A 24,749-nucleotide genomic window follows, 5' to 3' on the forward strand; every position below is an offset into this window, starting at 1 on the left:
ATTTCGCCGCATTCCTCGGACATTTTCGGGCTTTTCCTCGTGCGCTCGTGGTCGGACGGATAAAACGGTGAGGCGACCCGCACGGAGGACCTTGGATGCGGGGCCCACGCGGCTCGGGCGGCGCGTCGAGGTGCGGGCATAAGAGCAAGGAGAGTGGCTAGTATGTCGGATGCGATCATACCAGCACTAAAGCACCGGATCCCATCAGAACTCCGAAGTTAAGCGTGCTTGGGCGAGAGTAGTACTAGGATGGGTGACCTCCTGGGAAGTCCTCGTGTTGCATTCCTTTTTTTTATTATTATGTTTCTGTCCTCCCAGTCCGCCGCATTCCTCGGACATTTTCGGGGTTCTTCTGTCCTTCCATTTCGCCGCATTCCTCGGACATTTTCGGGCTTTTCCTCGTGCGCTCGTGGTGGGACGGATAAAACGGTGAGGCGACCCGCACGGAGGACCTTGGATGCGGGGCCCACGCGGCTCGGGCGGCGCGTCGAGGTGCGGGCATAAGAGCAAGGAGAGTGGCTAGTATGTCGGATGCGATCATACCAGCACTAAAGCACCGGATCCCATCAGAACTCCGAAGTTAAGCGTGATTGGCCGAGAGTAGTACTAGGATGGGTGACCTCCTGGGAAGTCCTCGGGTTGCATTCCTTTTTTTTATTATTATTTTTCTGTCCTCCCAGTCCGCCGCATTCCTCGGACATTTTCGGGGTTCTTCTGTCCTTCCATTTCGCCGCATTCCTCGGACATTTTCGGGCTTTTCCTCGTGCGCTCGTGGTCGGACGGATAAAACGGTGAGGCGACCCGCACGGAGGACCTTGGATGCGGGGCCCACGCGACTCGGGCGGCGCGTCGAGGTGCGGGAATAAGAGCAAGGAGAGTGGCTAGTATGTCGGATGCGATCATACCAGCACTAAAGCACCGGATCCCATCAGAACTCCGAAGTTAAGCGTGCTTGGGCGAGAGTAGTACTAGGATGGGTGACCTCCTAGGAAGTCCTCGTGTTGCATTCCTTTTTTTTATTATTATTTTTCTGTCCTCCCAGTCCGCCGCATTCCTCGGACATTTTCGGGGTTCTTCTGTCCTTCCATTTCGCCGCATTCCTCGGACATTTTCGGGCTTTTCCTCGTGCGCTCGTGGTCGGACGGATAAAACGGTGAGGCGACCCGCACGGAGGACCTTGGATGCGGGGCCCACGCGGCTCGGGCGGCGCGTCGAGGTGCGGGCATAAGAGCAAGGAGAGTGGCTAGTATGTCGGATGCGATCATACCAGCACTAAAGCACCGGATCCCATCAGAACTCCGAAGTTAAGCGTGCTTGGGCGAGACTAGTACTAGGATGGGTGACCTCCTGGGAAGTCCTCGTGTTGCATTCCTTTTTTTTATTATTATTTTTCTGTCCTCCCAGTTCGCCGCATTCCTCGGACATTTTCGGGCTTTTCCTCGTGCGCTCGTGGTCGGACGGATAAAACGGTGAGGCGACCCGCACGGAGGACCTTGGATGCGGGGCCCACGCGGCTCGGGCGGCGCGTCGAGGTGCGGGCATAAGAGCAAGGAGAGTGGCTAGTATGTCGGATGGGGTCATACCAGCACTAAAGCACCGGATCCCATTAGAACTCCGAAGTTAAGCGTGCTTGGGCGAGAGTAGTACTAGGATGGGTGACCTCCTCCTGGGAAGTCCTCGTGTTGCATTGCTTTTTTTTTATTATTATTTTTCTATCCTCCCAGTTCGCCGCATTCCTCGGACATTTTCGGGGTTCTTCTGTCCTTCCATTTCGCCGCATTCCTCAGACATTTTCGGGCTTTTCCTCGTGCGCTCGTGGTCGGACGGATAAAACGGTGAGGCGACCCGCACGGAGGACCTTGGATGCGGGGCCCACGCGACTCGGGCGGCGTGTCGAGGTGCGGGCATAAGAGCAAGGAGAGTGGCTAGTATGTCGGATGCGATCATACCAGCACTAAAGCACCGGATCCCATCAGAACTCCGAAGTTAAGCGTGCTTGGGTGAGAGTAGTACTAGGATGGGTGACCTCCTGGGAAGTCCTCGTGTTGCATTCCTTTTTTTTATTATTATTTTTCTGGCCTCCCAGTCCGCCGCATTCCTCGGACATTTTCGGGGTTCTTCTGTCCTTCCATTTCGCCGCATTCCTCGGACATTTTCGGGCTTTTCCTCGTGCGCTTGTGGTCGGACGGATAAAACGGTGAGGCGACCCGCACGGAGGACCTTGGATGCGGGGCCCACGCGGCTCGGGCGGCGCGTCGAGGTGCGGGCATAAGAGCAAGGAGAGTGGCTAGTATGTCGGATGCGATCATACCAGCACTAAAGCACCGGATCCCATCAGAACTCCAAAGTTAAGCGTGCTTGGGCGAGAGTAGTACTAGGATGGGTGACCTCCTGGGAAGTCCTAGTTCGCCGCATTCCTCGGACATTTTCGGGGTTCTTCTGTCCTTCCATTTCGCCGCATTCCTCGGACATTTTCGGGGTTCTTCTGTCCTTCCATTTCGCCGCATTCCTCGGACATTTTCGGGCTTTTCCTCGTGCGCTCGTGGTCGGACGGATAAAACGGTGAGGCGACCCGCACGGAGGACCTTGGATGCGGGGCCCACGCGGCTCGGGCGGCGCGTCGAGGTGCGGGCATAAGAGCAAGGAGAGTGGCTAGTATGTCGGATGCGATCATACCAGCACTAAAGCACCGGATCCCATCAGAACTCCGAAGTTAAGCGTGCTTGGGCGAGACTAGTACTAGGATGGGTGACCTCCTGGGAAGTCCTAGTTCGCCGCATTCCTCGGACATTTTCGGGGTTCTTCTGTCCTTCCATTTCGCCGCATTCCTCGGACATTTTCGGGCTTTTCCTCGTGCGCTCGTGGTCGGACGGATAAAACGGTGAGGCGACCCGCACGGAGGACCTTGGATGCGGGGCCCACGCGGCACGGGCGACGCGTCGAGGTGCGGGCATAAGAGCAAGGAGAGTGGCTAGTATGTCGGATGCGATCATACCAGCACTAAAGCACCGGATCCCATCAGAACTCCGAAGTTAAGCGTGCTTGGGCGAGACTAGTACTAGGATGGGTGACCTCCTGGGAAGTCCTAGTTCGCCGCATTCCTCGGACATTTTCGGGGTTCTTCTGTCCTTCCATTTCGCCGCATTCCTCGGACATTTTCGGGCTTTTCCTCGTGCGCTCGTGGTCGGACGGATAAAACGGTGAGGCGGCCCGCACGGAGGACCTTGGATGCGGGGCCCACGCGGCTCGGGCGGCGCGTCGAGGTGCGGGCATAAGAGCAAGGAGAGTGGCTAGTATGTCGGATGCGATCATACCAGCACTAAAGCACCGGATCCCATCAGAACTCCGAAGTTAAGCGTGCTTGGGCGAGACTAGTACTAGGATGGGTGACCTCCTGGGAAGTCCTAGTTCGCCGCATTCCTCGGACATTTTCGGGGTTCTTCTGTCCTTCCATTTCGCCGCATTCCTCGGACATTTTTGAGCTTTTCCTCGTGCGCTCGTGGTCGGACGGATAAAACGGTGAGGCGACCCGCACGGAGGACCTTGGATGCGGGGCCCACGCGGCTCGGGCGGCGCGTCGAGGTGCAGGCATAAGAGCAAGGAGAGTGGCTAGTATGTCGGATGCGATCATACCAGCACTAAAGCACCGGATCCCATCAGAACTTCGAAGTTAAGCGTGCTTGGACGAGAGTAGTACTAGGATGGGTGACCTCCTGGGAAGTCCTCGTGTTGCATTCCTTTTTTTTATTATTATTCTTCTGTCCTTCCATTTCGCCGCATTCCTCGGACATTTTCGGGGTTCTTCTGTCCTTCCATTTCGCCGCATTCCTCGGACATTTTCGAGCTTTTCCTCGTGCGCTCGTGGTCGGACGGATAAAACGGTGAGGCGACCCGCACGGAGGACCTTGGATGCGGGGCCCACGCGGCTCGGGCGGCGCGTCGAGGTGCGGGCATAAGAGCAAGGAGAGTGGCTAGTATGTCGGATGCGATCATACCAGCACTAAAGCACCGGATCCCATCAGAACTCCGAAGTTAAGCGTGCTTGGGCGAGAGTAGTACTAGGATGGGTGACCTCCTGGGAAGTCCTCGTGTTGCATTCCTTTTTTTTTATTATTATTTTTCTGTCCTCCCAGTTCGCCGCATTCCTCGGACAATTTCGGGGTTCTTCTGTCCTTCCATTTCGCCGCATTCCTCGGACATTTTCGGGCTTTTCCTCGTGCGCTCGTGGTCGGACGGATAAAACGGTGAGGCGACCCGCACGGAGGACCTTGGATGCGGGGCCCACGCGGCTCGGGCGGCGCGTCGAGGTGCGGGCATAAGAGCAAGGAGAGTGGCTAGTATGTCGGATGCGATCATACCAGCACTAAGGCACCGGATCCCATCAGAACTCCGAAGTTAAGCGTGCTTGGGCGAGAGTAGTACTAGGATGGGTGACCTCCTGGGAAGTCCACGTGTTGCATTCCTTTTTTTTTATTATTATTTTTCTGTCCTCCCAGTTCGCCGCATTCCTCGGACAATTTCGGGGTTCTTCTGTCCTTCCATTTCGCCGCATTCCTCGGACATTTTCGGGCTTTTCCTCGTGCGCTCGTGGTCGGACGGATAAAACGGTAAGGCGACCCGCACGGAGGACCTTGGATGCGGGGCCCACGCGGCTCGGGCGGCGCGTCGAGGTGCGGGCATAAGAGCAAGGAGAGTGGCTAGTATGTCGGATGCGATCATACCAGCACTAAAGCACCGGATCCCATCAGAACTCCGAAGTTAAGCGTGCTTGGGTGAGAGTAGTACTAGGATGGGTGACCTCCTGGGAAGTCCTCGTGTTGCATTCCTTTTTTTTTTATTATTATTTTTCTGTCCTCCCAGTTCGCCGCATTCCTCGGACATTTTCGGGGTTCTTCTGTCCTTCCATTTCGCCGCATTCCTCGGACATTTTCGGGCTTTTCCTCGTGCGCTCGTGGTCGGACGGATAAAACGGTGAGGCGACCCGCACGGAGGACCTTGGATGCGGGGCCCACGCGGCTCGGGCGGCGCGTCGAGGTGCGGGCATAAGAGCAAGGAGAGTGGCTAGTATGTTGGATGCGATCATACCAGCACTAAGGCACCGGATCCCATCAGAACTCCGAAGTTAAGCGTGCTTGGGCGAGAGTAGTAATAGGATGGGTGACCTCCTGGGAAGTCCTCGTGTTGCATTCCTTTTTTTTTATTATTATTTTTCTGTCCTCCCAGTTCGCCGCATTCCTCGGACATTTTGGGGGTTCTTCTGTCCTTCCATTTCGCCGCATTCCTCGGACATTTTCGGGCTTTTCCTCGTGCGCTCGTGGTCGGACGGATAAAACGGTGAGGCGACCCGCACGGAGGACCTTGGATGCGGGGCCCACGCGGCTCGGGCGGCGCGTCGAGGTGCGGGCATAAGAGCAAGGAGAGTGGCTAGTATGTCGGATGCGATCATACCAGCACTAAAGCACCGGATCCCATCAGAACTCCGAAGTTAAGCGTGCTTGGGCGAGAGTAGTACTAGGATGGGTGACCTCCTGGTAAGTCCTCGTGTTGCATTCCTTTTTTTTTTATTATTATTTTTCTGTCCTCCCAGTTCGCCGCATTCCTCGGACATTTTCGGGGTTCTTCTGTCCTTCCATTTCGCCGCATTCCTCGGACATTTTCGGGCTTTTCCTCGTGCGCTCGTGGTCGGACGGATAAAACGGTGAGGCGACCCGCACGGAGGACCTTGGATGCGGGGCCCACGCGGCTCGGGCGGCGCGTCGAGGTGCGGGCATAAGAGCAAGGAGAGTGGCTAGTATGTCGGATGCGATCATACCAGCACTAAAGCACCGGATCCCATCAGAACTCCGAAGTTAAGCGTGCTTGGGCGAGAGTAGTACTAGGATGGGTGACCTCCTGGGAAGTCCTCGTGTTGCATTCCTTTTTTTTTATTATTATTTTTCTGTCCTCCCAGTTCGCCGCATTCCTCGGACATTTTCGGGGTTCTTCTGTCCTTCCATTTCGCCGCATTCCTCGGACATTTTCGGGCTTTTCCTCGTGCGCTCGTGGTCGGACGGATAAAACGGTGAGGCGACCCGCACGGAGGACCTTGGATGCGGGGCCCACGCAGCTCGGGCGGCGCGTCGAGGTGCGGGCATAAGAGCAAGGAGAGTGGCTAGTATGTCGGATGCGATCATACCAGCACTAAAGCACCGGATCCCATCAGAACTCCGAAGTTAAGCGTGCTTGGGCGAGAGTAGTACTAGGATGGGTGACCTCCTGGTAAGTCCTCGTGTTGCATTCCTTTTTTTTTATTATTATTTTTCTGTCCTCCCAGTTCGCCGCATTCCTCGGACATTTTCGGGGTTCTTCTGTCCTTCCATTTCGCCGCATTCCTCGGACATTTTCGGGCTTTTCCTCGTGCGCTCGTGGTCGGACGGATAAAACGGTGAGGCGACCCGCACGGAGGACCTTGGATGCGAGGCCCACGCGGCTCGGGCGGCGCGTCGAGGTGCGGGCATAAGAGCAAGGAGAGTGGCTAGTATGTCGGATGCGATCATACCAGCACTAAAGCACCGGATCCCATCAGAACTCCGAAGTTAAGCGTGGTTGGGCGAGAGTAGTACTAGGATGGGTGACCTCCTGGGAAGTCCTCTTGTTGCATTCCTTTTTTTTATTATTATTTTTCTGTCCTCCCAGTTCGCCGCATTCCTCGGACATTTTCGGGGTTCTTCTGTCCTTCCATTTCGCCGCATTCCTCGGACATTTTCGGGCTTTTCCTCGTGCGCTCGTGGTCGGACGGATAAAACGGTGAGGCGACCCGCACGGAGGACCTTGGATGCGGGGCCCACGCGGCTCGGGCGGCGCGTCGAGGTGCGGGCATAAGAGCAAGGAGAGTGGCTAGTATGTCGGATGCTATCATACCAGCACCGGATCCCATCAGAGCTCCGAAGTTAAGCGTGCTTGGGCGAGAGTAGTACTAGGATGGGTGACCTCCTGGGAAGTCCTCGTGTTGCATTCCTTTTTTTTTATTATTATTTTTCTGTCCTCCCAGTTCGCCGCATTCCTCGGACATTTTCGGGGTTCTTCTGTCCTTCCATTTCGCCGCATTCCTCGGACATTTTCGGGCTTTTCCTCGTGCGCTCGTGGTCGGACGGATAAAACGGTAAGGCGACCCGCACGGAGGACCTTGGATGCGGGGCCCACGCGGCTCGGGCGGCGCGTCAAGGTGCGGGCATAAGAGCAAGGAGAGTGGCTAGTATGTCGGATGCGATCATACCAGCACTAAAGCACCGGATCCCATCAGAACTCCGAAGTTAAGCGTGCTTGGGCGAGAGTAGTACTAGGATGGGTGACCTCCTGGGAAGTCCTCGTGTTGCATTCCTTTTTTTTATTATTATTTTTCTGTCCTCCCAGTTCGCCGCATTCCTCGGACATTTTCGGGGTTCTTCTGTCCTTCCATTTCGCCGCATTCCTCGGACATTTTCGGGCTTTTCCTCGTGCGCTCGTGGTCGGACGGATAAAACGGTGAGGCGACCCGCACGGAGGACCTTGGATGCGGGGCCCACGCGGCTCGGGCGGCGCGTCGAGGTGCGGGCATAAGAGCAAGGAGAGTGGCTAGTATGTCGGATGCGATCATACCAGCACTAAAGCACCGGATCCCATCAGAACTCCGAAGTTAAGCCGTGCTTGGGCGAGAGTAGTACTAGGATGGGTGACCTCCTGGGAAGTCCTCGTGTTGCATTCCTTTTTTTTTATTATTATTTTTCTGTCCTCCCAGTTCGCCGCATTCCTCGGACATTTTCGGGGTTCTTCTGTCCTTCCATTTCGCCGCATTCCTCGGACATTTTCGGGCTTTTCCTCGTGCGCTCGTGGTCGGACGGATAAAACGGTGAGGCGACCCGCACGGAGGACCTTGGATGCGGGGCCCACGCGGCTCGGGCGGCGCGTCGAGGTGCGGGCATAAGAGCAAGGAGAGTGGCTAGTATGTCGGATGCTATCATACCAGCACCGGATCCCATCAGAGCTCCGAAGTTAAGCGTGCTTGGGCGAGAGTAGTACTAGGATGGGTGACCTCCTGGGAAGTCCTCGTGTTGCATTCCTTTTTTTTTATTATTATTTTTCTGTCCTCCCAGTTCGCCGCATTCCTCGGACATTTTCGGGGTTCTTCTGTCCTTCCATTTCGCCGCATTCCTCGGACATTTTCGGGCTTTTCCTCGTGCGCTCGTGGTCGGACGGATAAAACGGTAAGGCGACCCGCACGGAGGACCTTGGATGCGGGGCCCACGCGGCTCGGGCGGCGCGTCAAGGTGCGGGCATAAGAGCAAGGAGAGTGGCTAGTATGTCGGATGCGATCATACCAGCACTAAAGCACCGGATCCCATCAGAACTCCGAAGTTAAGCGTGCTTGGGCGAGAGTAGTACTAGGATGGGTGACCTCCTGGGAAGTCCTCGTGTTGCATTCCTTTTTTTTATTATTATTTTTCTGTCCTCCCAGTTCGCCGCATTCCTCGGACATTTTCGGGGTTCTTCTGTCCTTCCATTTCGCCGCATTCCTCGGACATTTTCGGGCTTTTCCTCGTGCGCTCGTGGTCGGACGGATAAAACGGTGAGGCGACCCGCACGGAGGACCTTGGATGCGGGGCCCACGCGGCTCGGGCGGCGCGTCGAGGTGCGGGCATAAGAGCAAGGAGAGTGGCTAGTATGTCGGATGCGATCATACCAGCACTAAAGCACCGGATCCCATCAGAACTCCGAAGTTAAGCGTGGTTGGGCGAGAGTAGTACTAGGATGGGTGACCTCCTGGGAAGTCCTCTTGTTGCATTCCTTTTTTTTATTATTATTTTTCTGTCCTCCCAGTTCGCCGCATTCCTCGGACATTTTCGGGGTTCTTCTGTCCTTCCATTTCGCCGCATTCCTCGGACATTTTCGGGCTTTTCCTCGTGCGCTCGTGGTCGGACGGATAAAACGGTGAGGCGACCCGCACGGAGGACCTTGGATGCGGGGCCCACGCGGCTCGGGCGGCGCGTCGAGGTGCGGGCATAAGAGCAAGGAGAGTGGCTAGTATGTCGGATGCTATCATACCAGCACCGGATCCCATCAGAGCTCCGAAGTTAAGCGTGCTTGGGCGAGAGTAGTACTAGGATGGGTGACCTCCTGGGAAGTCCTCGTGTTGCATTCCTTTTTTTTTATTATTATTTTTCTGTCCTCCCAGTTCGCCGCATTCCTCGGACATTTTCGGGGTTCTTCTGTCCTTCCATTTCGCCGCATTCCTCGGACATTTTCGGGCTTTTCCTCGTGCGCTCGTGGTCGGACGGATAAAACGGTAAGGCGACCCGCACGGAGGACCTTGGATGCGGGGCCCACGCGGCTCGGGCGGCGCGTCAAGGTGCGGGCATAAGAGCAAGGAGAGTGGCTAGTATGTCGGATGCGATCATACCAGCACTAAAGCACCGGATCCCATCAGAACTCCGAAGTTAAGCGTGCTTGGGCGAGAGTAGTACTAGGATGGGTGACCTCCTGGGAAGTCCTCGTGTTGCATTCCTTTTTTTTATTATTATTTTTCTGTCCTCCCAGTTCGCCGCATTCCTCGGACATTTTCGGGGTTCTTCTGTCCTTCCATTTCGCCGCATTCCTCGGACATTTTCGGGCTTTTCCTCGTGCGCTCGTGGTCGGACGGATAAAACGGTGAGGCGACCCGCACGGAGGACCTTGGATGCGGGGCCCACGCGGCTCGGGCGGCGCGTCGAGGTGCGGGCATAAGAGCAAGGAGAGTGGCTAGTATGTCGGATGCGATCATACCAGCACTAAAGCACCGGATCCCATCAGAACTCCGAAGTTAAGCCGTGCTTGGGCGAGAGTAGTACTAGGATGGGTGACCTCCTGGGAAGTCCTCGTGTTGCATTCCTTTTTTTTTATTATTATTTTTCTGTCCTCCCAGTTCGCCGCATTCCTCGGACATTTTCGGGGTTCTTCTGTCCTTCCATTTCGCCGCATTCCTCGGACATTTTCGGGCTTTTCCTCGTGCGCTCGTGGTCGGACGGATAAAACGGTGAGGCGACCCGCACGGAGGACCTTGGATGCGGGGCCCACGCGGCTCGGGCGGCGCGTCGAGGTGCGGGCATAAGAGCAAGGAGAGTGGCTAGTATGTCGGATGCGATCATACCAGCACTAAAGCACCGGATCCCATCAGAACTCCGAAGTTAAGCGTGCTTGGGCGAGAGTAGTACTAGGATGGGTGACCTCCTGGGAAGTCCTCTTGTTGCATTCCTTTTTTTTATTATTATTTTTCTGTCCTCCCAGTTCGCCGCATTCCTCGGACATTTTCGGGGTTCTTCTGTCCTTCCATTTCGCCGCATTCCTCGGACATTTTCGGGCTTTTCCTCGTGCGCTCGTGGTCGGACGGATAAAACGGTGAGGCGACCCGCACGGAGGACCTTGGATGCGGGGCCCACGCGGCTCGGGCGGCGCGTCGAGGTGCGGGCATAAGAGCAAGGAGAGTGGCTAGTATGTCGGATGCTATCATACCAGCACCGGATCCCATCAGAGCTCCGAAGTTAAGCGTGCTTGGGCGAGAGTAGTACTAGGATGGGTGACCTCCTGGGAAGTCCTCGTGTTGCATTCCTTTTTTTTTATTATTATTTTTCTGTCCTCCCAGTTCGCCGCATTCCTCGGACATTTTCGGGGTTCTTCTGTCCTTCCATTTCGCCGCATTCCTCGGACATTTTCGGGCTTTTCCTCGTGCGCTCGTGGTCGGACGGATAAAACGGTAAGGCGACCCGCACGGAGGACCTTGGATGCGGGGCCCACGCGGCTCGGGCGGCGCGTCAAGGTGCGGGCATAAGAGCAAGGAGAGTGGCTAGTATGTCGGATGCGATCATACCAGCACTAAAGCACCGGATCCCATCAGAACTCCGAAGTTAAGCGTGCTTGGGCGAGAGTAGTACTAGGATGGGTGACCTCCTGGGAAGTCCTCGTGTTGCATTCCTTTTTTTTATTATTATTTTTCTGTCCTCCCAGTTCGCCGCATTCCTCGGACATTTTCGGGGTTCTTCTGTCCTTCCATTTCGCCGCATTCCTCGGACATTTTCGGGCTTTTCCTCGTGCGCTCGTTGTCGGACGGATAAAACGGTGAGGCGACCCGCACGGAGGACCTTGGATGCGGGGCCCACGCGGCTCGGGCGGCGCGTCGAGGTGCGGGCATAAGAGCAAGGAGAGTGGCTAGTATGTCGGATGCGATCATACCAGCACTAAAGCACCGGATCCCATCAGAACTCCGAAGTTAAGCCGTGCTTGGGCGAGAGTAGTACTAGGATGGGTGACCTCCTGGGAAGTCCTCGTGTTGCATTCCTTTTTTTTTATTATTATTTTTCTGTCCTCCCAGTTCGCCGCATTCCTCGGACATTTTCGGGGTTCTTCTGTCCTTCCATTTCGCCGCATTCCTCGGACATTTTCGGGCTTTTCCTCGTGCGCTCGTGGTCGGACGGATAAAACGGTGAGGCGACCCGCACGGAGGACCTTGGATGCGGGGCCCACGCGGCTCGGGCGGCGCGTCGAGGTGCGGGCATAAGAGCAAGGAGAGTGGCTAGTATGTCGGATGCTATCATACCAGCACCGGATCCCATCAGAACTCCGAAGTTAAGCGTGCTTGGGCGAGAGTAGTACTAGGATGGGTGACCTCCTGGGAAGTCCTCGTGTTGCATTCCTTTTTTTTTATTATTATTTTTCTGTCCTCCCAGTTCGCCGCATTCCTCGGACATTTTCGAGGTTCTTCTGTCCTTCCATTTCGCCGCATTCCTCGGACATTTTCGGGCTTTTCCTCGTGCGCTCGTGGTCGGACGGATAAAACGGTGAGGCGACCCGCACGGAGGACCTTGGATGCGGGGCCCACGCGGCTCGGGCGGCGCGTCAAGGTGCGGGCATAAGAGCAAGGAGAGTGGCTAGTATGTCGGATGCGATCATACCAGCACTAAAGCACCGGATCCCATCAGAACTCCGAAGTTAAGCGTGCTTGGGCGAGAGTAGTACTAGGATGGGTGACCTCCTGGGAAGTCCTCGTGTTGCATTCCTTTTTTTTATTATTATTTTTCTGTCCTCCCAGTTCGCCGCATTACTCGGACATTTTCGGGGTTCTTCTGTCCTTCCATTTCGCCGCATTCCTCGGACATTTTCGGGCTTTTCCTCGTGCGCTCGTGGTCGGATGGATAAAACGGTGAGGCGACCCGCACGGAGGACCTTGGATGCGGGGCCCACGCGGCTCGGGCGGCGCGTCGAGGTGCGGGCATAAGAGCAAGGAGAGTGGCTAGTATGTCGGATGCGATCATACCAGCACTAAAGCACCGGATCCCATCAGAACTCCGAAGTTAAGCCGTGCTTGGGCGAGAGTAGTACTAGGATGGGTGACCTCCTGGGAAGTCCTCGTGTTGCATTCCTTTTTTTTTATTATTATTTTTCTGTCCTCCCAGTTCGCCGCATTGCTCGGACATTTTCGGGGTTCTTCTGTCCTTCCATTTCGCCGCATTCCTCGGACATTTTCGGGCTTTTCCTCGTGCGCTCGTGGTCGGACGGATAAAACGGTGAGGCGACCCGCACGGAGGACCTTGGATGCGGGGCCCACGCGGCTCGGGCGGCGCGTCGAGGTGCGGGCATAAGAGCAAGGAGAGTGGCTAGTATGTCGGATGCGATCATACCAGCACTAAAGCACCGGATCCCATCAGAACTCCGAAGTTAAGGGTGCTTGGGCAAGAGTAGTACTAGGATGGGTGACCTCCTGGGAAGTCCTCGTCTTGCATTCCTTTGTCTTATTATTATTTTTCTGTCCTCCCAGTTCGCCGCATTCCTCGGACATTTTCGGGGTTCTTCTGTCCTTCCATTTCGCCGTATTCCTCGAACATTTTCGGGAATTTCCTCGTGCGCTCGTGGTCGGACGGATAAAACGGTGAGGCGACCCGCACGGAGGACCTTGGATGCGGGGCCCACGCGGCTCGGGCGGCGCGTCGCGGTGCGGGCATAAGAGCAAGGAGAGTGGCTAGTATGTCGGATGCGATCATACCAGCACCGGATCCCATCAGAACTCCGAAGTTAAGCGTGCTTGGGCGAGAGTAGTACTAGGATGGGTGACCTCCTGGGAAGTCCTCGTGTTGCATTCCTTTTTTTTTATTATTATTTTTCTGTCCTCCCAGTTCGCCGCATTCCTCGGACATTTTCGAGGTTCTTCTGTCCTTCCATTTCGCCGCATTCCTCGGACATTTTCGGGCTTTTCCTCGTGCGCTCGTGGTCGGACGGATAAAACGGTGAGGCGACCCGCACGGAGGACCTTGGATGCGGGGCCCACGCGGCTCGGGCGGCGCGTCAAGGTGCGGGCATAAGAGCAAGGAGAGTGGCTAGTATGTCGGATACGATCATACCAGCACTAAAGCACCGGATCCCATCAGAACTCCGAAGTTAAGCGTGCTTGGGTGAGAGTAGTACTAGGATGGGTGACCTCCTGGGAAGTCCTCGTGTTGCATTCCTTTTTTTTATTATTATTTTTCTGTCCTCCCAGTTCGCCGCATTCCTCGGACATTTTCGGGGTTCTTCTGTCCTTCCATTTCGCCGCATTCCTCGGACATTTTCGGGCTTTTCCTCGTGCGCTCGTGGTCGGACGGATAAAACGGTGAGGCGACCCGCACGGAGGACCTTGGATGCGGGGCCCACGCGGCTCGGGCGGCGCGTCGAGGTGCGGGCATAAGAGCAAGGAGAGTGGCTAGTATGTCGGATGCGATCATACCAGCACTAAAGCACCGGATCCCATCAGAACTCCGAAGTTAAGCCGTGCTTGGGCGAGAGTAGTACTAGGATGGGTGACCTCCTGGGAAGTCCTCGTGTTGCATTCCTTTTTTTTTATTATTATTTTTCTGTCCTCCCAGTTCGCCGCATTGCTCGGACATTTTCGGGGTTCTTCTGTCCTTCCATTTCGCCGCATTCCTCGGACATTTTCGAGCTTTTCCTCGTGCGCTCGTGGTCGGACGGATAAAACGGTGAGGCGACCCGCACGGAGGACCTTGGATGCGGGGCCCACGCGGCTCGGGCGGCGCGTCGAAGTGCGGGCATAAGAGCAAGGAGAGTGGCTAGTATGTCGGATGCGATCATACCAGCACTAAAGCACCGGATCCCATCAGAACTCCGAAGTTAAGCGTGCTTGGGCGAGAGTAGTACTAGGGTGGGTGACCTCCTGGGAAGTCCTCGTCTTGCATTCCTTTTTTTTATTATTATTTTTCTGTCCTCCCAGTTCGCCGCATTCCTCGGACATTTTCGGGGTTCTTCTGTCCTTCCATTTCGCCGCATTCCTCGGACATTTTCGGGAATTTCCTCGTGCGCTCGTGGTCGGACGGATAAAACGGTGAGGCGACCCGCACGGAGGACCTTGGATGCGGGGCCCACGCGGCTCGGGCGGCGCGTCGAGGTGCGGGCATAAGAGCAAGGAGAGTGGCTAGTATGTCGGATGCGATCATAGCAGCACTAAAGCACCGGATCCCATCAGAACTCCGAAGTTAAGCGTGCTTGGGCGAGAGTAGTACTAGGATGGGTGACCTCCTGGGTGACCTCCTGGGAAGTCCTCGTGTTGCATTCCTTTTTTTATTATTATTATTTTTCTGTCCTCCCAGTTCGCCGCATTCCTCGGACATTTTCGGGGTTCTTCTGTCCTTCCATTTCGCCGCATTCCTCGGACATTTTCGGGAATTTCCTCGTGCGCTCGTGGTCGGACGGATAAAACGGTGAGGCGACCCGCACGGAGGACCTTGGATGCGGGGCCCACGCGGCTCGGGCGGCGCGTCGAGGTGCGGGCATAAGAGCAAGGAGAGTGGCTAGTATGTCGGATGCGATCATACCAGCACCGGATCCCATCAGAACTCCGAAGTTAAGCGTGCTTGGGCGAGAGTAGTACTAGGATGGGTGACCTCCTGGGAAGTCCTCGTGTTGCATTACTTTTTTTTTATTATTATTTTTCTGTCCTCCCAGTTCGCCGCATTCCTCGGACATTTTCGAGGTTCTTCTGTCCTTCCATTTCGCCGCATTCCTCGGACATTTTCGGGCTTTTCCTCGTGCGCTCGTGGTCGGACGGATAAAACGGTGAGGCGACCCGCACGGAGGACCTTGGATGCGGGGCCCACGCGGCTCGGGCGGCGCGTCAAGGTGCGGGCATAAGAGCAAGGAGAGTGGCTAGTATGTCAGATGCGATCATACCAGCACTAAAGCACCGGATCCCATCAGAACTTCGAAGTTAAGCGTGCTTGGGTGAGAGTAGTACTAGGATGGGTGACCTGCTGGGAAGTCCTCGTGTTGCATTCCTTTTTTTTATTATTATTTTTCTGTCCTCCCAGTTCGCCGCATTCCTCGGACATTTTCGGGGTTCTTCTGTCCTTCCATTTCGCCGCATTCCTTGGACATTTTCGGGCTTTTCCTCGTGCGCTCGTGGTCGGACGGATAAAACGGTGAGGCGACCCGCACGGAGGACCTTGGATGCGGGGCCCACGCGGCTCGGGCGGCGCGTCGAGGTGCGGGCATAAGAGCAAGGAGAGTGGCTAGTATGTCGGATGCGATCATACCAGCACTAAAGCACCGGATCCCATCAGAACTCCAAAGTTAAGCGTGCTTGGGCGAGAGTAGTACTAGGATGGGTGACCTCCTGGGAAGTCCTCGTGTTGCATTCCTTTTTTTTTATTATTATTTTTCTGTCCTCCCAGTTCGCCGCATTGCTCGGACATTTTCGGGGTTCTTCTGTCCTTCCATTTCGCCGCATTCCTCGGACATTTTCGGGCTTTTCCTCGTGCGCTCGTGGTCGGACGGATAAAACGGTGAGGCGACCCGCACGGAGGACCTTGGATGCGGGGCCCACGCGGCTCGGGCGGCGCGTCGAGGTGCGTGCATAAGAGCAAGGAGAGTGGCTAGTATGTCGGATGCGATCATACCAGCACTAAAGCACCGGATCCCATCAGAACTCCAAAGTTAAGCGTGCTTGGGCGAGAGTAGTACTAGGATGGGTGACCTCCTGGGAAGTCCTCGTCTTGCATTCCTTTTTTTTATTATTATTTTTCTGTCCTCCCAGTTCGCCGCATTCCTCGGACATTTTCGGGGTTCTTCTGTCCTTCCATTTCGCCGCATTCCTCGGACATTTTCGGGAATTTCCTCGTGCGCTCGTGGTCGGACGGATAAAACGGTGAGGCGACCCGCACGGAGGACCTTGGATGCGGGGCCCACGCGGCTCGGGCGGCGCGTCGAGGTGCGGGCATAAGAGCAAGGAGAGTGGCTAGTATGTCGGATGCGATCATAGCAGCACTAAAGCACCGGATCCCATCAGAACTCCGAAGTTAAGCGTGCTTGGGCGAGAGTAGTACTAGGATGGGTGACCTCCTGGGAAGTCCTCGTGTTGCATACCTTTTTTTTTATTATTATTTTTCTGTCCTCCCAGTTCGCCGCATTCCTCGGACATTTTCGGGGTTCTTCTGTCCTTCCATTTCGCCGCATTCCTCGGACATTTTCGGGCTTTTCCTCGTGCGCTCATGGTCGGACGGATAAAACGGTGAGGCGACCCGCACGGAGGACCTTGGATGCGGGGCCCACGCGGCTCGGGCGGCGCGTCGAGGTGCGGGCATAAGAGCAAGGAGAGTGGCTAGTATGTTGGATGCGATCATACCAGCACTAAAGCACCGGATCCCATCAGAACTCCGAAGTTAAGCGTGCTTGGGCGAGAGTAGTACTAGGATGGGTGACCTCCTGGGAAGTCCTCGTGTTGCATTCCTTTTTTTTTTAATTATTTTTCTGTCCTCCCAGTCCGCCGCATTCCTCGGACATTTTCGGGGTTCTTCTGTCCTTCCATTTCGCCGCATTCCTCGGACATTTTCGGGCTTTTCCTCGTGCGCTCGTGGTCGGACGGATAAAACGGTGAGGCGACCCGCACGGAGGACCTTGGATGCGGGGCCCACGCGGCTCGGGCGGCGCGTCGAGGTGCGGGCATAAGAGCAAGGAGAGTGGCTAGTATGTCGGATGCGATCATACCAGCACTAAAGCACCGGATCCCATCAGAACTCCGAAGTTAAGTGTGCTTGGGCGAGAGTAGTACTAGGATGGGTGACCTCCTGGGAAGTCCTCGTGTTGCATTCCTTTTTTTTTATTATTATTTTTCTGTCCTCCAGTCCGCCGCATTCCTGGGACATTTTCGGGGTTCTTCTGTCCTTCCATTTCGCCGCATTCCTCGGACATTTTCGGGCTTTTCCTCGTGCGCTCGTGGTCGGACGGATAAAACGGTGAGGCGACCCGCACGGAGGACCTTGGATGCGGGGCCCACGCGGCTCGGGCGGCGCGTCGAGGTGCGGGCATTAGAGCAAGGAGAGTGGCTAGTATGTCGGATGCGATCATACCAGCACTAAAGCACCGGATCCCATCAGAACTCCGAAGTTAAGCCGTGCTTGGGCGAGAGTAGTACTAGGATTGGTGACCTCCTGGGAAGTCCTCGTGTTGCATTCCTTTTTTTTTATTATTATTTTTCTGTCCTCCCAGTTCGCCGCATTCCTCGGACATTTTCGGGGTTCTTCTGTCCTTCCATTTCGCCGCATTCCTCGGACATTTTCTGGCTTTTCCTCGTGCGCTCGTGGTCGGACGGATAAAACGGTGAGGCGACCCGCACGGAGGACCTTGGATGCGGGGCCCACGCGGCTCGGGCGGCGCGTCGAGGTGCGGGCATAAGAGCAAGGAGAGTGGCTAGTATGTCGGATGCAATCATACCAGCACTAAAGCACCGGATCCCATCAGAACTCCGAAGTTAAGCGTGCTTGGGCGAGAGTAGTACTAGGATGGGTGACCTCCTGGGAAGTCCTCGTGTTGCATTCCATTTTTTTATTATTATTTTTCTGTCCTCCCAGTTCGCCGCAATCCTCGGACATTTTCGGGGTTCTTCTGTCCTTCCATTTCGCCGCATTCCTCGGACATTTTCGGGCTTTTCCTCGTGCGCTCGTGGTCGGACGGATAAAACGGTGAGGCGACCCGCACGGAGGACCTTGGATGCGGGGCCCACGCGGCTCGGGCGGCGCGTCGAGGTGCGGGCATAAGAGCAAGGAGAGTGGCTAGTATTTCGGATGCGATCATACCAGCACTAAAGCACCGGATCCCATCAGAACTCTGAAGTTAAGCGTGCTTGGGCGAGAGTAGTACTAGGATGGGTGACCTCCTTGGAAGTCCTCGTGTTGCATTCCTTTTTTTTTATTATTATTTTTCTGTCCTCCCAGTCCGCCGCATTCCTCGGACATTTTCGGGGTTCTTCTGTCCTTCCATTTCGCCGCATTCCTCGGACATTTTCGGGCTTTTCCTCGTGCGCTCGTGGTCGGACGGATAAAACGGTGAGGCGAGCCGCACGGAGGACCTTGGATGCGGGGCCCACGCGGCTCGGGCGGCGCGTCGAGGTGCGGGCATAAGAGCAAGGAGAGTGGCTAGTATGTCGGATGCGATCATACCAGCACTAAAGCACCGGATCCCATCAGAACTCCGAAGTTAAGCGTGCTTGGGCGAGAGTAGTACTAGGAAGGGTGACCTCCTGGGAAGTCCTCGTGTTGCATTCCTTTTTTTTTATTATTATTTTTCTGTCCTCCCAGTTCGCCGCATTCCTCGGACATTTTCGGGGTTCTTCTGTCCTTCCATTTCGCCGCATTCCTCGGACATTTTCGGGCTTTTCCTCGTGCGCTCGTGGTCGGACGGATAAAACGGTGAGGCGACCCGCACGGAGGACCTTGGATGCGGGGCCCACGCGGCTCGGGCGGCGCGTTGAGGTGCGGGCATAAGAGCAAGGAGAGTGGCTAGTATGTCGGATGCGATCATACCAGCACTAAAGCACCGGATCCCATCAGAATTCCGAAGTTAAGCATTCCGAAGTTAAGCGTGCTTGGGCGAGAGTAGTACTAGGATGGGTGACCTCCTGGGAAGTCCTCGTGTTGCATTCCTTTTTTTTTTATTATTTTTCTGTCCTCCCAGTTCGCCGCATTCCTCGGACATTTTCGGGGTTCTTCTGTCCTTCCATTTCACCGCATTCCTCGGACATTTTCGGGCTTTTCCTCGTGCGCTCGTGGTCGGACGGATAAAACGGTGAGGCGACCCGCACGGAGGACCTTGGATGCGGGGCCCACGCGGCTCGGGCGGCGCGTCGAGGTGAGGGCATAAGAGCAAGGAGAGTGGCTAGTATGTCGGATGCGATCATACCAGCACTAAAGCACCGGATCCCATCAGAACTCCGAAGTTAAGCGTGCTTGGGCGAGAGTAGTACTAGGAAGGGTGACCTCCTGGGAAGTCCTCGTGTTGCATTCCTTTTTTTTTTATTATTATTTTTCTGTCCTCCCAGTTCGCCGCATTCCTCGGACATTTTCGGGGTTCTTCTGTCCTTCCATTTCGCCGCATTCCTCGGACATTTTCGGGCTTTTCCTCGTGCGCTCGTGGTCGGACGGATAAAACGGTGAGGCGACCCGCACGGAGGACCTTGGATGCGGGGCCCACGCGGCTCGGGCGGCGCGTCGAGGTGCGGGCATAAGAGCAAGGAGAGTGGCTAGTATGTCGGATGCGATCATACCAGCACTAAAGCACCGGATCCCATCAGAATTCCGAAGTTAAGCATTCCGAAGTTAAGCGTGCTTGGGCGAGAGTAGTACTAGGATGGGTGACCTCCTGGGAAGTCCTCGTGTTGCATTCCTTTTTTTTATTATTATTTTTCTGTCCTCCCAGTTCGCCGCATTCCTCGGACATTTTCGGGGTTCTTCTGTCCTTCCATTTCACCGCATTCCTCGGACATTTTCGGGCTTTTCCTCGTGCGCTCGTGGTCGGACGGATAAAACGGTGAGGCGACCCGCACGGAGGACCTTGGATGCGGGGCCCACGCGGCTCGGGCGGCGCGTCGAGGTGAGGGCATAAGAGCAAGGAGAGTGGCTAGTATGTCGGATGCGATCATACCAGCACTAAAGCACCGGATCCCATCAGAACTCCGAAGTTAAGCGTGCTTGGGCGAGAGTAGTACTAGGATGGGTGACCTCCTAAGTTAAGCGTGCTTGGGCGAGAGTAGTACTAGGATGGGTGACCTCCTTGGAAGTCCTCGTGTTGCATTCCTTTTTTTTTATTATTATTTTTCTGTCCTCCCAGTCCGCCGCATTCCTCGGACATTTTCGGGGTTCTTCTGTCCTTCCATTTCGCCGCATTCCTCGGACATTTTCGGGCTTTTCCTCGTGCGCTCGTGGTCGGACGGATAAAACGGTGAGGCGAACCGCACGGAGAACCTTGGATGCGGGGCCCACACGGTTCGGGCGGCGCGTCGAGGTGCGGGCATAAGAGCAAGGAGAGTGGCTAGTATGTCGGATGCGATCATACCAGCACTAAAGCACCGGATCCCATCAGAATTCCGAAGTTAAGCATTCCGAAGTTAAGCGTGCTTGGGCGAGAGTAGTACTAGGATGGGTGACCTCCTGGGAAGTCCTCATGTTGCATTCCTTTTTTTTTTTATTATTTTTCTGTCCTCCCAGTTCGCCGCATTCCTCGGACATTTTCGGGGTTCTTCTGTCCTTCCATTTCGCCGCATTCCTCGGACATTTTCGGGCTTTTCCTCGTGCGCTCGTGGTCGGACGGATAAAACGGTGAGGCGACCCGCACGGAGGACCTTGGATGCGGGGCCCACGCGGCTCGGGCGGCGCGTCGAGGTGCGGGCATAAGAGCAAGGAGAGTGGCTAGTATGTCGGATGCGATCATACCAGCACTAAAGCACTGGATCCCATCAGAATTCCGAAGTTAAGCATTCCGAAGTTAAGCGTGCTTGGGCGAGAGTAGTACTAGGATGGGTGACCTCCTGGGAAGTCCTCGTGTTGCATTCCTTTTTTTTATTAGTATTTTTCTGTCCTCCCAGTTCGCCGCATTCCTCGGACATTTTCGGGGTTCTTCTGTCCTTCCATTTCACCGCATTCCTCGGACATTTTCGGGCTTTTCCTCGTGCGCTCGTGGTCGGACGGATAAAACGGTGAGGCGACCCGCACGGAGGACCTTGGATGCGGGGCCCACGCGGCTCGGGCGGCGCGTCGAGGTGAGGGCATAAGAGCAAGGAGAGTGGCTAGTATGTCGGATGCGATCATACCAGCACTAAAGCACCGGATCCCATCAGAACTCCGAAGTTAAGCGTGCTTGGGCGAGTGTAGTACTAGGATGGGTGACCTCCTAAGTTAAGCGTGCTTGGGCGAGAGTAGTACTAGGATGGGTGACCTCCTTGGAAGTCCTCGTGTTGCATTCCTTTTTTTTTATTATTATTTTTCTGTCCTCCCAGTCCGCCGCATTCCTCGGACATTTTCGGGGTTCTTCTGTCCTTCCATTTTGCCGCATTCCTCGGACATTTTCGGGCTTTTCCTCGTGCGCTCGTGGTCGGACGGATAAAACGGTGAGGCGACCCGCACGGAGGACCTTGGATGCGGGGCCCACGCGGCTCGGGCGGCGCGTCGAGGTGCGGGCATAAGAGCAAGGAGAGTGGCTAGTATGTCGGATGCGATCATACCAGCACTAAAGCACCGGATCCCATCAGAATTCCGAAGTTAAGCATTCCGAAGTTAAGCGTGCTTGGGCGAGAGTAGTACTAGGATGGGTGACCTCCTGGGAAGTCCTCGTGTTGCATTCCTTTTTTTTATTATTATTTTTCTGTCCTCCCAGTTCGCCGCATTCCTCGGACATTTTCGGGGTTCTTCTGTCCTTCCATTTCACCGCATTCCTCGGACATTTTCGGGCTTTTCCTCGTGCGCTCGTGGTCGGACGGATAAAACGGTGAGGCGACCCGCACGGAGGACCTTGGATGCGGGGCCCACGCGGCTCGGGCGGCGCGTCGAGGTGAGGGCATAAGAGCAAGGAGAGTGGCTAGTATGTCGGATGCGATCATACCAGCACTAAAGCACCGGATCCCATCAGAACTCCGAAGTTAAGCGTGCTTGGGCGAGCGTAGTACTAGGATGGGTGACCTCCTAAGTTAAGCGTGCTTGGGCGAGAGTAGTACTAGGATGGGTGACCTCCTTGGAAGTCCTCGTGTTGCATTCCTTTTTTTTTATTATTATTTTTCTGTCCTCCCAGTCCGCCGCATTCCTCGGACATTTTCGGGGTTCTTCTGTCCTTCCATTTTGCCGCATTCCTCGGACATTTTCGGGCTTTTCCTCGTGCGCTCGTGGTCGGACGGATAAAACGGTGAGGCGACCCGCACGGAGGACCTTGGATGCGGGGCCCACGCGGCTCGGGCGGCGCGTCGAGGTGCGGGCATAAGAGCAAGGAGAGTGGCTAGTATGTCGGATGCGATCATACCAGCACTAAAGCACCGGATCCCATCAGAACTCTGAAGTTAAGCGTGCTTGGGCGAGAGTAGTACTAGGAAGGGTGACCTCCTGGGAAGTCCTCGTGTTGCATTCCTTTTTTTTTATTATTATTTTTCTGTCCTCCCAGTTCACCGCATTCCTTGGACATTTTCGGGGTTCTTCTGTCCTTCCATTTCGCCGCATTCCTCGGACATTTTCGGGCTTTTCCTCGTGCGCTCGTGGTCGGACGGATAAAACGGTGAGGCGACCCGCACGGAGGACCTTGGATGCGGGGCCCACGCGGCTCCGGCGGCGCGTCGAGGTGCGGGCATAAGAGCAAGGAGAGTGGCTAGTATGTCGGATGCGATCATACCAGCACTAAAGCACCGGATCCCATCAGAATTCCGAAGTTAAGCATTCCGAAGTTAAGCGTGCTTGGGCGAGAGTAGTACTAGGATGGGTGACCTCCTGGGAAGTCCTCGTGTTGCATTCCTTTTTTTTATTAGTATTTTTCTGTCCTCCCAGTTCGCCGCATTCCTCGGACATTTTCGGGGTTCTTCTGTCCTTCCATTTCACCGCATTCCTCGGACATTTTCGGGCTTTTCCTCGTGCGCTCGTGGTCGGACGGATAAAACGGTGAGGCGACCCGCACGGAGGACCTTGGATGCGGGGCCCACGCGGCTCGGGCGGCGCGTCGAGGTGAGGGCATAAGAGCAAGGAGAGTGGCTAGTATGTCGGATGCGATCATACCAGCACTAAAGCACCGGATCCCATCAGAACTCCGAAGTTAAGCGTGCTTGGGCGAGCGTAGTACTAGGATGGGTGACCTCCTAAGTTAAGCGTGCTTGGGCGACCTCCTAAGTTAAGCGTGCTTGGGCGAGAGTAGTACTAGGATGGGTGACCTCCTTGGAAGTCCTCGTGTTGCATTCCTTTTTTTTTATTCTTATTTTTCTGTCCTCCCAGTCCGCCGCATTCCTCGGACATTTTCGGGGTTCTTCTGTCCTTCCATTTTGCCGCATTCCTCGGACATTTTCGGGCTTTTCCTCGTGCGCTCGTGGTCGGACGGATAAAACGGTGAGGCGACCCGCACGGAGGACCTTGGATGCGGGGCCCACGCGGCTCGGGCGGCGCGTCGAGGTGCGGGCATAAGAGCAAGGAGAGTGGCTAGTATGTCGGATGCGATCATACCAGCACTAAAGCACCGGATCCCATCAGAACTCCGAAGTTAAGCGTGCTTGGGCGAGAGTAGTACTAGGAAGGGTGACCTCCTGGGAAGTCCTCGTGTTGCATTCCTTTTTTTTTATTATTATTTTTCTGTCCTCCCAGTTCGCCGCATTCCTCGGACATTTTCGGGGTTCTTCTGTCCTTCCATTTCGCCGCATTCCTCGGACATTTTCGGGCTTTTCCTCGTGCGCTCGTGGTCGGACGGATAAAACGGTGAGGCGACCCGCACGGAGGACCTTGGATGCGGGGCCCACGCGGCTCGGGCGGCGCGTCGAGGTGCGGGCATAAGAGCAAGGAGAGTGGCTAGTATGTCGGATGCGATCATACCAGCACTAAAGCACCGGATCCCATCAGAATTCCGAAGTTAAGCATTCCGAAGTTAAGCGTGCTTGGGCGAGAGTAGTACTAGGATGGGTGACCTCCTGGGAAGTCCTCGTGTTGCATTCCTTTTTTTTATTATTATTTTTCTGTCCTCCCAGTTCGCCGCATTCCTCGGACATTTTCGGGGTTCTTCTGTCCTTCCATTTCACCGCATTCCTCGGACATTTTCGGGCTTTTCCTCGTGCGCTCGTGGTCGGACGGATAAAACGGTGAGGCGACCCGCACGGAGGACCTTGGATGCGGGGCCCACGCGGCTCGGGCGGCGCGTCGAGGTGAGGGCATAAGAGCAAGGAGAGTGGCTAGTATGTCGGATGCGATCATACCAGCACTAAAGCACCGGATCCCATCAGAACTCCGAAGTTAAGCGTGCTTGGGCGAGCGTAGTACTAGGATGGGTGACCTCCTAAGTTAAGCGTGCTTGGGCGAGAGTAGTACTAGGATGGGTGACCTCCTTGGAAGTCCTCGTGTTGCATTCCTTTTTTTTTATTATTATTTTTCTATCCTCCCAGTCCGCCGCATTCCTCGGACATTTTCGGGGTTCTTCTGTCCTTCCATTTTGCCGCATTCCTCGGACATTTTCGGGCTTTTCCTCGTGCGCTCGTGGTCGGACGGATAAAACGGTGAGGCGACCCGCACGGAGGACCTTGGATGCGGGGCCCACGCGGCTCGGGCGGCGCGTCGAGGTGCGGGCATAAGAGCAAGGAGAGTGGCTAGTATGTCGGATGCGATCATACCAGCACTAAAGCACCGGATCCCATCAGAACTCCGAAGTTAAGCGTGCTTGGGCGAGAGTAGTACTAGGAAGGGTGACCTCCTGGGAAGTCCTCGTGTTGCATTCCTTTTTTT

The 24,749-nt window shown here is 55.5% G+C and overlaps 48 non-coding genes and 20 pseudogenes across 48 annotated transcripts; all 68 read left to right on the top strand.

The window, feature by feature from the left end:
* The first annotated feature begins 167 nt into the window (after window positions 1–167).
* On the top strand, window positions 168–286 carry LOC140221037 (5S ribosomal RNA). The gene has a single exon (XR_011896927.1). It is a non-coding gene; the product is annotated as a 5S ribosomal RNA (ribosomal RNA).
* A 243-nt stretch (window positions 287–529) lies between these two features.
* Window positions 530–648, top strand: LOC140220533 (5S ribosomal RNA). The gene has a single exon (XR_011896486.1). It is a non-coding gene; the product is annotated as a 5S ribosomal RNA (ribosomal RNA).
* Window positions 649–891: 243 nt separating this feature from the next.
* Window positions 892–1,010, top strand: LOC140220380 (5S ribosomal RNA). The gene has a single exon (XR_011896333.1). It is a non-coding gene; the product is annotated as a 5S ribosomal RNA (ribosomal RNA).
* A 243-nt stretch (window positions 1,011–1,253) lies between these two features.
* On the top strand, window positions 1,254–1,372 carry LOC140220359 (5S ribosomal RNA). The gene has a single exon (XR_011896312.1). It is a non-coding gene; the product is annotated as a 5S ribosomal RNA (ribosomal RNA).
* A 197-nt stretch (window positions 1,373–1,569) lies between these two features.
* Window positions 1,570–1,691, top strand: LOC140220641 (5S ribosomal RNA). Its single transcript, XR_011896545.1, has one exon. It is a non-coding gene; the product is annotated as a 5S ribosomal RNA (ribosomal RNA).
* A 244-nt stretch (window positions 1,692–1,935) lies between these two features.
* LOC140220419 (5S ribosomal RNA) lies at window positions 1,936–2,054 on the top strand. The gene has a single exon (XR_011896372.1). It is a non-coding gene; the product is annotated as a 5S ribosomal RNA (ribosomal RNA).
* A 243-nt stretch (window positions 2,055–2,297) lies between these two features.
* Window positions 2,298–2,418, top strand: LOC140220588 (5S ribosomal RNA). Its single transcript, XR_011896533.1, has one exon. It is a non-coding gene; the product is annotated as a 5S ribosomal RNA (ribosomal RNA).
* A 244-nt stretch (window positions 2,419–2,662) lies between these two features.
* LOC140220580 (5S ribosomal RNA) lies at window positions 2,663–2,783 on the top strand. Its single transcript, XR_011896525.1, has one exon. It is a non-coding gene; the product is annotated as a 5S ribosomal RNA (ribosomal RNA).
* A 198-nt stretch (window positions 2,784–2,981) lies between these two features.
* LOC140220581 (5S ribosomal RNA) lies at window positions 2,982–3,102 on the top strand. Its single transcript, XR_011896526.1, has one exon. It is a non-coding gene; the product is annotated as a 5S ribosomal RNA (ribosomal RNA).
* Window positions 3,103–3,300: 198 nt separating this feature from the next.
* Window positions 3,301–3,421, top strand: LOC140220582 (5S ribosomal RNA). The gene has a single exon (XR_011896527.1). It is a non-coding gene; the product is annotated as a 5S ribosomal RNA (ribosomal RNA).
* A 198-nt stretch (window positions 3,422–3,619) lies between these two features.
* Window positions 3,620–3,738, top strand: LOC140220491 (5S ribosomal RNA). The gene has a single exon (XR_011896443.1). It is a non-coding gene; the product is annotated as a 5S ribosomal RNA (ribosomal RNA).
* A 243-nt stretch (window positions 3,739–3,981) lies between these two features.
* Window positions 3,982–4,100, top strand: LOC140221038 (5S ribosomal RNA). Its single transcript, XR_011896928.1, has one exon. It is a non-coding gene; the product is annotated as a 5S ribosomal RNA (ribosomal RNA).
* A 244-nt stretch (window positions 4,101–4,344) lies between these two features.
* On the top strand, window positions 4,345–4,463 carry LOC140220365 (5S ribosomal RNA). Its single transcript, XR_011896318.1, has one exon. It is a non-coding gene; the product is annotated as a 5S ribosomal RNA (ribosomal RNA).
* A 244-nt stretch (window positions 4,464–4,707) lies between these two features.
* Window positions 4,708–4,826, top strand: LOC140220421 (5S ribosomal RNA). Its single transcript, XR_011896374.1, has one exon. It is a non-coding gene; the product is annotated as a 5S ribosomal RNA (ribosomal RNA).
* A 245-nt stretch (window positions 4,827–5,071) lies between these two features.
* Window positions 5,072–5,190, top strand: LOC140220532 (5S ribosomal RNA). The gene has a single exon (XR_011896485.1). It is a non-coding gene; the product is annotated as a 5S ribosomal RNA (ribosomal RNA).
* Window positions 5,191–5,434: 244 nt separating this feature from the next.
* Window positions 5,435–5,553, top strand: LOC140220485 (5S ribosomal RNA). The gene has a single exon (XR_011896437.1). It is a non-coding gene; the product is annotated as a 5S ribosomal RNA (ribosomal RNA).
* A 245-nt stretch (window positions 5,554–5,798) lies between these two features.
* On the top strand, window positions 5,799–5,917 carry LOC140221039 (5S ribosomal RNA). The gene has a single exon (XR_011896929.1). It is a non-coding gene; the product is annotated as a 5S ribosomal RNA (ribosomal RNA).
* A 244-nt stretch (window positions 5,918–6,161) lies between these two features.
* Window positions 6,162–6,280, top strand: LOC140220486 (5S ribosomal RNA). The gene has a single exon (XR_011896438.1). It is a non-coding gene; the product is annotated as a 5S ribosomal RNA (ribosomal RNA).
* Window positions 6,281–6,524: 244 nt separating this feature from the next.
* On the top strand, window positions 6,525–6,643 carry LOC140220583 (5S ribosomal RNA). The gene has a single exon (XR_011896528.1). It is a non-coding gene; the product is annotated as a 5S ribosomal RNA (ribosomal RNA).
* Window positions 6,644–6,886: 243 nt separating this feature from the next.
* Window positions 6,887–6,997, top strand: LOC140220657 (5S ribosomal RNA; annotated as a pseudogene).
* A 244-nt stretch (window positions 6,998–7,241) lies between these two features.
* Window positions 7,242–7,360, top strand: LOC140221040 (5S ribosomal RNA). The gene has a single exon (XR_011896930.1). It is a non-coding gene; the product is annotated as a 5S ribosomal RNA (ribosomal RNA).
* Window positions 7,361–7,603: 243 nt separating this feature from the next.
* On the top strand, window positions 7,604–7,723 carry LOC140220506 (5S ribosomal RNA). The gene has a single exon (XR_011896458.1). It is a non-coding gene; the product is annotated as a 5S ribosomal RNA (ribosomal RNA).
* Window positions 7,724–7,967: 244 nt separating this feature from the next.
* Window positions 7,968–8,078, top strand: LOC140220658 (5S ribosomal RNA; annotated as a pseudogene).
* A 244-nt stretch (window positions 8,079–8,322) lies between these two features.
* Window positions 8,323–8,441, top strand: LOC140221041 (5S ribosomal RNA). Its single transcript, XR_011896931.1, has one exon. It is a non-coding gene; the product is annotated as a 5S ribosomal RNA (ribosomal RNA).
* Window positions 8,442–8,684: 243 nt separating this feature from the next.
* LOC140220584 (5S ribosomal RNA) lies at window positions 8,685–8,803 on the top strand. The gene has a single exon (XR_011896529.1). It is a non-coding gene; the product is annotated as a 5S ribosomal RNA (ribosomal RNA).
* Window positions 8,804–9,046: 243 nt separating this feature from the next.
* Window positions 9,047–9,157, top strand: LOC140220659 (5S ribosomal RNA; annotated as a pseudogene).
* Window positions 9,158–9,401: 244 nt separating this feature from the next.
* LOC140221042 (5S ribosomal RNA) lies at window positions 9,402–9,520 on the top strand. The gene has a single exon (XR_011896932.1). It is a non-coding gene; the product is annotated as a 5S ribosomal RNA (ribosomal RNA).
* Window positions 9,521–9,763: 243 nt separating this feature from the next.
* Window positions 9,764–9,883, top strand: LOC140220507 (5S ribosomal RNA). Its single transcript, XR_011896459.1, has one exon. It is a non-coding gene; the product is annotated as a 5S ribosomal RNA (ribosomal RNA).
* A 244-nt stretch (window positions 9,884–10,127) lies between these two features.
* On the top strand, window positions 10,128–10,246 carry LOC140220497 (5S ribosomal RNA). The gene has a single exon (XR_011896449.1). It is a non-coding gene; the product is annotated as a 5S ribosomal RNA (ribosomal RNA).
* Window positions 10,247–10,489: 243 nt separating this feature from the next.
* LOC140220661 (5S ribosomal RNA) lies at window positions 10,490–10,600 on the top strand (annotated as a pseudogene).
* A 244-nt stretch (window positions 10,601–10,844) lies between these two features.
* LOC140221043 (5S ribosomal RNA) lies at window positions 10,845–10,963 on the top strand. Its single transcript, XR_011896933.1, has one exon. It is a non-coding gene; the product is annotated as a 5S ribosomal RNA (ribosomal RNA).
* Window positions 10,964–11,206: 243 nt separating this feature from the next.
* LOC140220508 (5S ribosomal RNA) lies at window positions 11,207–11,326 on the top strand. The gene has a single exon (XR_011896460.1). It is a non-coding gene; the product is annotated as a 5S ribosomal RNA (ribosomal RNA).
* A 244-nt stretch (window positions 11,327–11,570) lies between these two features.
* Window positions 11,571–11,681, top strand: LOC140220654 (5S ribosomal RNA; annotated as a pseudogene).
* Window positions 11,682–11,925: 244 nt separating this feature from the next.
* Window positions 11,926–12,044, top strand: LOC140221044 (5S ribosomal RNA). The gene has a single exon (XR_011896934.1). It is a non-coding gene; the product is annotated as a 5S ribosomal RNA (ribosomal RNA).
* Window positions 12,045–12,287: 243 nt separating this feature from the next.
* LOC140220509 (5S ribosomal RNA) lies at window positions 12,288–12,407 on the top strand. Its single transcript, XR_011896461.1, has one exon. It is a non-coding gene; the product is annotated as a 5S ribosomal RNA (ribosomal RNA).
* A 244-nt stretch (window positions 12,408–12,651) lies between these two features.
* Window positions 12,652–12,770, top strand: LOC140220538 (5S ribosomal RNA). The gene has a single exon (XR_011896491.1). It is a non-coding gene; the product is annotated as a 5S ribosomal RNA (ribosomal RNA).
* A 243-nt stretch (window positions 12,771–13,013) lies between these two features.
* LOC140220653 (5S ribosomal RNA) lies at window positions 13,014–13,124 on the top strand (annotated as a pseudogene).
* A 244-nt stretch (window positions 13,125–13,368) lies between these two features.
* Window positions 13,369–13,487, top strand: LOC140220551 (5S ribosomal RNA). The gene has a single exon (XR_011896503.1). It is a non-coding gene; the product is annotated as a 5S ribosomal RNA (ribosomal RNA).
* A 243-nt stretch (window positions 13,488–13,730) lies between these two features.
* On the top strand, window positions 13,731–13,850 carry LOC140220510 (5S ribosomal RNA). The gene has a single exon (XR_011896462.1). It is a non-coding gene; the product is annotated as a 5S ribosomal RNA (ribosomal RNA).
* A 244-nt stretch (window positions 13,851–14,094) lies between these two features.
* Window positions 14,095–14,213, top strand: LOC140220449 (5S ribosomal RNA). Its single transcript, XR_011896402.1, has one exon. It is a non-coding gene; the product is annotated as a 5S ribosomal RNA (ribosomal RNA).
* Window positions 14,214–14,456: 243 nt separating this feature from the next.
* LOC140220627 (5S ribosomal RNA) lies at window positions 14,457–14,587 on the top strand (annotated as a pseudogene).
* Window positions 14,588–14,832: 245 nt separating this feature from the next.
* Window positions 14,833–14,943, top strand: LOC140220655 (5S ribosomal RNA; annotated as a pseudogene).
* A 244-nt stretch (window positions 14,944–15,187) lies between these two features.
* LOC140220585 (5S ribosomal RNA) lies at window positions 15,188–15,306 on the top strand. Its single transcript, XR_011896530.1, has one exon. It is a non-coding gene; the product is annotated as a 5S ribosomal RNA (ribosomal RNA).
* Window positions 15,307–15,549: 243 nt separating this feature from the next.
* Window positions 15,550–15,668, top strand: LOC140220406 (5S ribosomal RNA). Its single transcript, XR_011896359.1, has one exon. It is a non-coding gene; the product is annotated as a 5S ribosomal RNA (ribosomal RNA).
* Window positions 15,669–15,912: 244 nt separating this feature from the next.
* Window positions 15,913–16,031, top strand: LOC140220515 (5S ribosomal RNA). Its single transcript, XR_011896467.1, has one exon. It is a non-coding gene; the product is annotated as a 5S ribosomal RNA (ribosomal RNA).
* Window positions 16,032–16,274: 243 nt separating this feature from the next.
* On the top strand, window positions 16,275–16,393 carry LOC140220534 (5S ribosomal RNA). Its single transcript, XR_011896487.1, has one exon. It is a non-coding gene; the product is annotated as a 5S ribosomal RNA (ribosomal RNA).
* A 244-nt stretch (window positions 16,394–16,637) lies between these two features.
* Window positions 16,638–16,756, top strand: LOC140221045 (5S ribosomal RNA). The gene has a single exon (XR_011896935.1). It is a non-coding gene; the product is annotated as a 5S ribosomal RNA (ribosomal RNA).
* A 243-nt stretch (window positions 16,757–16,999) lies between these two features.
* LOC140220350 (5S ribosomal RNA) lies at window positions 17,000–17,118 on the top strand. Its single transcript, XR_011896303.1, has one exon. It is a non-coding gene; the product is annotated as a 5S ribosomal RNA (ribosomal RNA).
* A 243-nt stretch (window positions 17,119–17,361) lies between these two features.
* LOC140220586 (5S ribosomal RNA) lies at window positions 17,362–17,481 on the top strand. The gene has a single exon (XR_011896531.1). It is a non-coding gene; the product is annotated as a 5S ribosomal RNA (ribosomal RNA).
* A 244-nt stretch (window positions 17,482–17,725) lies between these two features.
* LOC140221048 (5S ribosomal RNA) lies at window positions 17,726–17,844 on the top strand. Its single transcript, XR_011896938.1, has one exon. It is a non-coding gene; the product is annotated as a 5S ribosomal RNA (ribosomal RNA).
* A 243-nt stretch (window positions 17,845–18,087) lies between these two features.
* On the top strand, window positions 18,088–18,206 carry LOC140220493 (5S ribosomal RNA). The gene has a single exon (XR_011896445.1). It is a non-coding gene; the product is annotated as a 5S ribosomal RNA (ribosomal RNA).
* A 244-nt stretch (window positions 18,207–18,450) lies between these two features.
* On the top strand, window positions 18,451–18,569 carry LOC140220396 (5S ribosomal RNA). The gene has a single exon (XR_011896349.1). It is a non-coding gene; the product is annotated as a 5S ribosomal RNA (ribosomal RNA).
* Window positions 18,570–18,813: 244 nt separating this feature from the next.
* LOC140220595 (5S ribosomal RNA) lies at window positions 18,814–18,947 on the top strand (annotated as a pseudogene).
* Window positions 18,948–19,189: 242 nt separating this feature from the next.
* On the top strand, window positions 19,190–19,308 carry LOC140220397 (5S ribosomal RNA). Its single transcript, XR_011896350.1, has one exon. It is a non-coding gene; the product is annotated as a 5S ribosomal RNA (ribosomal RNA).
* A 245-nt stretch (window positions 19,309–19,553) lies between these two features.
* Window positions 19,554–19,687, top strand: LOC140220596 (5S ribosomal RNA; annotated as a pseudogene).
* Window positions 19,688–19,930: 243 nt separating this feature from the next.
* LOC140220635 (5S ribosomal RNA) lies at window positions 19,931–20,097 on the top strand (annotated as a pseudogene).
* Window positions 20,098–20,341: 244 nt separating this feature from the next.
* On the top strand, window positions 20,342–20,475 carry LOC140220639 (5S ribosomal RNA; annotated as a pseudogene).
* A 243-nt stretch (window positions 20,476–20,718) lies between these two features.
* LOC140220623 (5S ribosomal RNA) lies at window positions 20,719–20,852 on the top strand (annotated as a pseudogene).
* Window positions 20,853–21,095: 243 nt separating this feature from the next.
* LOC140220640 (5S ribosomal RNA) lies at window positions 21,096–21,262 on the top strand (annotated as a pseudogene).
* A 244-nt stretch (window positions 21,263–21,506) lies between these two features.
* LOC140220598 (5S ribosomal RNA) lies at window positions 21,507–21,640 on the top strand (annotated as a pseudogene).
* A 243-nt stretch (window positions 21,641–21,883) lies between these two features.
* On the top strand, window positions 21,884–22,050 carry LOC140220643 (5S ribosomal RNA; annotated as a pseudogene).
* Window positions 22,051–22,294: 244 nt separating this feature from the next.
* On the top strand, window positions 22,295–22,413 carry LOC140220495 (5S ribosomal RNA). Its single transcript, XR_011896447.1, has one exon. It is a non-coding gene; the product is annotated as a 5S ribosomal RNA (ribosomal RNA).
* A 244-nt stretch (window positions 22,414–22,657) lies between these two features.
* Window positions 22,658–22,791, top strand: LOC140220599 (5S ribosomal RNA; annotated as a pseudogene).
* Window positions 22,792–23,043: 252 nt separating this feature from the next.
* Window positions 23,044–23,143, top strand: LOC140220663 (5S ribosomal RNA; annotated as a pseudogene).
* A 329-nt stretch (window positions 23,144–23,472) lies between these two features.
* On the top strand, window positions 23,473–23,591 carry LOC140220398 (5S ribosomal RNA). Its single transcript, XR_011896351.1, has one exon. It is a non-coding gene; the product is annotated as a 5S ribosomal RNA (ribosomal RNA).
* A 244-nt stretch (window positions 23,592–23,835) lies between these two features.
* Window positions 23,836–23,969, top strand: LOC140220600 (5S ribosomal RNA; annotated as a pseudogene).
* Window positions 23,970–24,212: 243 nt separating this feature from the next.
* On the top strand, window positions 24,213–24,379 carry LOC140220644 (5S ribosomal RNA; annotated as a pseudogene).
* Window positions 24,380–24,623: 244 nt separating this feature from the next.
* On the top strand, window positions 24,624–24,742 carry LOC140220400 (5S ribosomal RNA). The gene has a single exon (XR_011896353.1). It is a non-coding gene; the product is annotated as a 5S ribosomal RNA (ribosomal RNA).
* The last annotated feature ends 7 nt before the right edge of the window (window positions 24,743–24,749 follow it).

Source organism: Setaria viridis, chromosome 8 (genome assembly GCF_005286985.2).
Source record: "Setaria viridis chromosome 8, Setaria_viridis_v4.0, whole genome shotgun sequence".
NCBI lineage: Eukaryota > Viridiplantae > Streptophyta > Magnoliopsida > Poales > Poaceae > Setaria > Setaria viridis.